This window comes from Neophocaena asiaeorientalis, unplaced genomic scaffold (assembly GCF_003031525.2).
Source record: "Neophocaena asiaeorientalis asiaeorientalis breed wild unplaced genomic scaffold, Neophocaena_asiaeorientalis_V1.1 scaffold601, whole genome shotgun sequence".
NCBI classification, from domain to species: Eukaryota; Metazoa; Chordata; class Mammalia; order Artiodactyla; family Phocoenidae; genus Neophocaena; species Neophocaena asiaeorientalis.
The window spans coordinates 2,665,023-2,672,216 of record NW_020174793.1 but is presented as its reverse complement, the minus strand read 5'-3'; the positions used below and the strand labels follow the sequence as shown (position 1 = coordinate 2,672,216).

Below are 7,194 nucleotides of genomic sequence, written 5' to 3'. Positions count from 1 at the left end.
TCCTTCATGTCTTTTTTCTCTCTTTCTTTCTTTCTTGCAAAACACCAACTTTATAACTAGTAGAGTTTTCAGAAAATGTTTTAAAATATATTTTTAATATTTTGTTTTTTCCATTCCCACTGTAGTTTGCATTTCATTGCATCTCCAAGGGAGATTTTCAACAATGTCTTCAGAAGAAAAATTTTCATTAAAAAAAACCCAGTTTCCTCAGAATTCACTTTTCATTATTATTATTATTATTATTATTTTACAGAATACTCTGGAAGTCTTCCTGGTCTCTCTACTTCATATGCTACTTTGCTAAGAATTAAGAAGAGTTCATCTTCATCCCTCTATGGTTCAAAGACTAGACCACGATACAGCAGTCCTCCATTAGGAACACTGAGTGTTTCTTCACCGAACTGGCGAGGGGCAGCTCAACATTATTATTCCCCCATCAATCTTTATCATTCCTCAGATGCCTTCAAACAAGATGGTAAGTGTCAAAAGAAAATTGCACCTGTTGGAGTTAAGCAGGGAAAAAAGACTTTATTCAAGACCATTGCAGTAGGAGTTAAGCCTATTGTAATAGAGGAGAGAGGTTAAACTCACCTGTGAAACAGAAAGTGAGTTTTTAAGATCTGGAAAGGTGGAGGACATTAAGGAGGAGTTTGGCAAGTGTGATAAGGCCATTGGTGCTTATTGAAGTTAGCCTCTTACCATCTTATAGAGTCTGGGAAATAGGGACCCTCTCTTTTTTGATGATTACATTTCAAAAAAAAATGGCTCCCAGGTCCTTGAGAAAGACATTCTTGGGTTTTAAAACTGGTAAGAGACTGGGTAAGGATTTACATTTCATAGAAGCAAAGAAGGAATTTATAACTGCAGTTCTTATAAAGTAAATGCTCTAAGAAAATGGAGGTTAGGGGACCATAGTCAGGAGGAAACCTGTCAAATGGTAAGTGAAGCTGAGGAAAATGTTAAGGCTATCTTGGTCATAAGTTAGTCTTATGTTCCACACCTATTTCAAAAATTATTTTATGTATTTAATTATAATTGCTTCCAATTCTGATTTAGGATTAAGACTAAATAAATTCATATACTGAAAGCAAAAATATTAAATTTCTGAAGGACAATTTGACAATGAAAATCAAGAGCCTCAAAATAGTCATATCCTTCAATCTCATATTTTATTTCTAGAAATGTGTTTTGCATAAGGAAATAATAAACAATGTACACAGAGATATCAGCATATACTTAGCATTTATGAGTAGAAAATAAGAAATTATTCAAATGTCCAACACTAAGAAATCAGTTAAATTCAGGATGACTATGCAGCTATTAACATTATGGTTTGAACAACATTTTCTAAATGTTCTCTAACTTTGTCATTTTTGGATATATCAACAAAACAGTACAAGGCTAATTAACAGAGAGAAGCACTAGTGCTTGATTATTACCAGGTTCTGTGCCAGTCTCTTTTGCATAGCATATATCAATAATACTGTCAACAAACATTTGAAGTAGATATCATTACTGTCTTCTTCGGAAACGGAAACTCAGGGGGCAGATAAGTATCTTTGACAAGGTCACACTTCTAATAAGTAAACAATTTCATTCATATATCTACTGATTTTAAGTACAATACACTTTGGGCTATATTTCAATTATGATTGATAAAAGACTAAATATTTAGAGAAACATTTTGTAAGAACTAAACTACTTGGAAAAATCCTAGAAATTTCAAATTAGGTTGTGGTACCAAACCCAGGCAAACTCATCCCTCATGATTATGCCAATTGTTGCCATGTGGAGCATCATCTTATAGTGCTGGCATTTAAGTTTTATTTAAGTATGGTGTTTGTTCCTTAAAATGTTTTATTTTTCAATGTACTTATAAGTTTTTAAATTTCCATAATATATTCTGTGAAAAAAATCAAGAGAATTAGGAGACAAGCCACAGCCTCGATGAAAATATTTGCAAAAAGGCACATCTGATAAATGACAGTTATTTAAATATACAAAGTACTTTTAAAAATCAACATAAGAACTTCAACAACATGAGTTTAAAATGACCCCAAAACCTTAACAGACATGTCATCAAAGAAGATATGCAGACGGCAAATAATTATATGGAAATGTACACCACATCTTACGTCATCACAGCAATGAAAATTAAAACAACAATGAGATACCACTACACACTTATTAGAAGGGTCCAAATCCAGAACACTGAAAACACCAAATGCTGCTGAGGATGTGAAGCAACAGGAACTCTCATATCTTGCTGTTAGGAATACAAAATAATACAGCCTCTTTGGAAGACAGTTTGGCAGTTTCTTATAAAACTAAACATACTCTTATCATATGGGAAAGATGGATAAACAGAGTACAAATGATTTTTAGGGCAGTGAAAATACTCTGAATGATATCATAATGATGGATATACGTCCTTATACATTTGTCCAAATCTATAGAATGTACAACACCAAGAGTGAACCCTAACATAAACTATGACTATTGGTGATTATGATGTGTTAATGTAGGTTCATCTTTGGTAAAAATGCGAGTGATGTTCACTCTGTGAGTGATGAATCATTCTGGTGAGTGATGTTGATAATGGGAGAAGTATGCATGTGGGGGGAAGGGAGGTAAATGAGAAATCTCTGCCTTCTCATTTTGTTGTAAATTGCTCTAAAAAATAAATTCTTTTTTAAAAATCCATTACATTAACTCTAATGTCATACTCATCAGGCAGAGATGTGTTGGAATTTGTCTTCTTTAGGCCTTATTCATTATTTTATAGGATGACACCAAGAAAGAATGTATTGACTGAGTGATCAGAACTATGGGATACTATTGTATTTGGTATAATTTGGTATCACCTCGTGTTCTACTCCTTTGTTGTCTTGTTACAAATATAAGTTAATGTGGTTCGCAATGATACATAGAATACAGCTAGAAAATGTGAATTAAAACATATGAAAATGATGAAAACAGCAAATATTGAGACATAAAGTGGAGCCAAGTTTGAGACTAATTCAAAGTGTCTGTATGCCTGTCATAGGTTAGTCCCATTTGTGGTAATTAGTTAAAGAAAAAGAAACTCTGATCAGTTACACATTTCCCACTCTTTCAAGGGTGAAAATGAATCAGTTACTCAGTAGAAATGTAGCTATTTCTGATGCTAGATTAGACAAATTTTTCTGGTGGGTCCTCATTAACAGTTTAATATTTGATGTAATGGTCAATGACCTGAATATTATTGTTATTGTATACATAACAATGAGTTTCATCTGCTTCAATAAAAGCAGATGAAACCCAATCATCAACAACAAAATTAGAAGTAATTATCTAAGACTGTGCTCTTCCTTTAATCTTTAACATACATACAATCACTTGAGAGTCTTGTTAAAATATGCCCCCTTTCAACAGATCAGGAGGGGAGGGCCATATAATCTGCATTTATAAAAACTTCCAGGTGATGCTTCTGGTCCGTGAACCATACCTTGAGTGGCGAGGCTCTAGGTTAGGGACCAGTTTGATATAATTTAAGTCCTTTGCTGCTCTAGTTTAATCCATATTTAGAGTATCAGGCAGAATGGATAGTCTGAGTATTTTCCAAGTAATCTTCCATAAGTATTGTTTTCCCATCTGAGTATTTGATAGATCTTGGCTAGATGTGACTTTGAGTTTGTTCTCTCTGACAAGAGCCTGACATACAGCTTTTGTCAGGTAATTCCCTTTAGACTTAATAGAGAGTAAAGCTGGAGTTGACATGTTCTTGTGAAAAATGAGAAAACTAACAGAGCCTGAATAGAAAGTTATCCCACTTCTGCTCAGAGTGAAGCCCCAAAGTACCCCAGATAGAGTTAAGATTTTTCTGAGAAACATAAAAGTGTTGTTTGCAGATCAATTTGGGAAAGCAATTCTACTTCTGTATGCAAAACCTGGATAAACTCTCCCACACATGCACAAGGAAGTATAAAAGTACTTCACTTCAATGTAAGTTTAATAGCAAAAAGTTGAAAACAACTCACATGTCCATCAGAAGGGGAATGGTTACATAAACTGTGTTTTTTGTTCATTGAAAAATTAAGACTGTTAAACTGAATAGACCATATCTTTATGAAATAAAATGGATATACCTCAAAATATAGTAATGAGCAAGGAAATTTACAGAATATTACATATGATGTCATTTATGTAAAAAATAAAAATAAAATATAATTTTCATGGATAACTATATATAATGCAATTTTTAATATATAAACTTGAGAGAGCAAGTGACTATAGCATTTACCTCTGAGGACAAAGGGGAAAGGAGAGCAGGTAAATGGTACCAGGATAGGGAAGACAGATGACCTCAACAGTGTGATAATTTATTTCTTAAAATATAAAATATGAAAATAATATGGTGACACCTGTAGTAGGTAGACTATAAAACAGGTAACAGTGATTCCCACCTGCTGGTATTTACAGTGTAATCCCTTTTCTTCCACTGTGGGCTGAAGCTAGTAACCTGCTTCTGGAGAATAGATTATGACAAAAGTAATGGAATATAACTATATGACTTCCAACATTAGGTTACAAAAGACTCTGGTTTTCATCTGACTTCTGTTCCAAAGGAAAATGCTTAATTTGGGCCTGAGTAAACAAAGCTTGACTGATTATAGGGACTAGATGCCTAAAAAGAGTACCAACCTGTTAAAATAATAGCAAGATAACACAGAAAAATAAAATAGATGAAACTTATAAAGAAAACCTTAAAATCATAATATTGTGAGAAGAATGCTCTGTAGCAAATATAGAAGTATGGTGAGGACATCAACAAAATGAACAAAAATTATATGTTTATTATCTCACAACCTTTGTGGGTCAGGAAGACAGATGTGGTTTAACTTGTCCTCTGGTTCTGTGTCTTTCACAAGATGAGACTCCTGTTTTATCTCAAGGCTCAAATAGGTACAGATCCACTTGTAAGCTCACTTACCTCACATAATTGTTCACAGGAGTCGGTTGATGAGGGCGGTTGGACTGAGTGTCTCAATTATTCATTGGCTTTGGCCAGCGGTCATTCTCAGGGGGCCTCTCTATAGGGTAGCGCAAAACATGTTAGCTGATTTCCAACAGCAGGAGCAAGTCAGAAGAGAAGGTAAACAAGGTGGCTACCAGAAAAGTACAACAGTGAGTCATTGAAATTTGGTTGAGGTGAGGAAGTAGAGCCAGGGAAATAAATTTAAAATTTTGAGCTGAACTCAAGAAAGGGAGAAGAGAAACAGAGAGTACCTGAAAGAGAGAATGCTGTTCATTGGAGCTGAGCAATCAGAGAAGTCATCTGATTGTCATTTTTCTTTCAACCTGATATTGTTATTTTGGATAATGACTATGATCACTTCAAATTATGCCAGTGAAATATTCCCTATACCAAGAGGTATTATGTAGTTTTAAAAAATGTAGTTGTTAATAGTTACTCTAAAGTCATTGTTTGAATGCAAGCAATGTCATTTAATTGATTTAAAAAATTGACTAAAGTTTAAATTGGAAATTCTCATGGTAATATAGGTCAATTGAAAGCCCTTATGAGTCAGCACCTCAAACACCTGCAAAACATGTCCTAGTTTTGGATTTTGCAATGTAGACAAGGGCTATTAACCACTGCTGACACTATACCTGTTCCTCCCATTATAAATGAACATCCAATAACTTGGTCTTTGACTTAATCTCTTCTTGTTATTGTGGTTTTAGTGGGAGTAAACTAAGTGTAGGGTGCATTTTATTCTTCCATATGTGTTGAGATGGTTAGGTAAGGTATTTTATCTTCCTTGTAGAGAGACAGTCAGGATTAAGAGTGATTCTTACTAGAAAGTTTAGGCTTTTACTGGTGAAGCCCATTCTTGAGATTCAGAGACTACAAATGCTACCTCAGGTGGAAAAACAATGTGGTTCTTAAAAGTAGTTGAAGCAAGTTATTTTTCGCTAAGTTTAAGTACATAATTTTGGATATATTTAATTCCCTCAATGATAAGTACCACCTGCAATTTATGTAGCACTCTGAGTCTACCCAGCCTTTGGAGTTTCTACCACTGGCTTCTGACGTCTGGAACAGCCCTGCAACCTACCAGATTTGTTGCCTCACATTCTCAATACCTTTGGCTGAATTTAATTGTTGATGTGGCTTATTTCCAGATTAGACTTGGAACGTGAGCAATGGCATCATGTCTCAAAGTGGTCTCTGTGTTGACAATTTTCTGTTGTTTCCTCAAAGTACCTTTTGCTGATAAATTGTCTTGGAGGACTAAATAAAAAAATTAAATGATCTTTTATGACAATAGGAGTTCCCTCTGAGCAGGGAAAGAGGAATTTTAGTTGGATGATATACTCCTATATAAATCAGATGACTCCAGTTTCTCTCAGTTTAAAAACCATCTTTTAATAAAAGACTTACCATTTCATGACTATTCATTGAAACTTTGCTTTTATTGTTTTATGATTTCTTAATTTTTAGAGCTATTGCTTTTAGTTTCTGTTAGTATGCTTTTCTCTCCAATTTAACTATATTCCATTTGAGGAAAGACCATCTTCTATATTCCTCTTTTTTTCTCTTTCAGCACTTAGAGCAGTGCAAGCTTAGTTGGAGCTTAACAAATATTGTTTAATTAAAGAGGCATGTACTTGAGGAATTTGAAATCTGAATTTAGGCTAAATTTCTACACCATGACAGAATATTTACCTGAAGATTCTTAAGCTAAACTGTGTTTATTTTTATTACAAATGAAGAGGGAAAAACAATGTCTTCCATCTGTTGACAAGGTGGCTTTGTGGTTTGACATCTTCTGAATGTTGTATGGGGTCAGTACATTTTGATTATTCTCATAAGTGATAGCATCTCTGAATCAGCTGACCTTTCTTTTATAGCCACATTAAAAATGATGAAAACATCTATTAGACTCTCAATGTATAGTATGTGCACAACATAATACTACTACTCATGAAACATTCATCACAAAGCTTTTTAATAAATCATGCTCTTCAAATCTTAGGAATACTTGAAAGTTTTATAATGACAGTTTACACTTGTTTACCTTTCATAAAGAAACTTAAATTCAGTGTTAAAAGGCAACTTAAAGAAAGGATTGGATATTTTTGTTAAGAATTCATCTTATATTCTCACAAACTGTGAAAAGTTTTACTCACATTGTAACTGTGGATGTC

The 7,194-nt window shown here is 33.9% G+C and overlaps 1 protein-coding gene across 1 annotated transcript in view; it reads left to right on the top strand.

Moving 5' to 3' along the window:
* The first annotated feature begins 362 nt into the window (after positions 1–362).
* The window catches only part of CNTN5 (contactin 5), a 504,363-nt gene continuing 497,531 nt past the window's right edge, over positions 363–7,194 (top strand). Inside the window, exon 1 of the mRNA XM_024760353.1 lies at positions 363–475. The gene's annotated coding sequence lies outside the window, so the exon portion shown is untranslated. The remainder of the gene's footprint in view (positions 476–7,194) is intronic.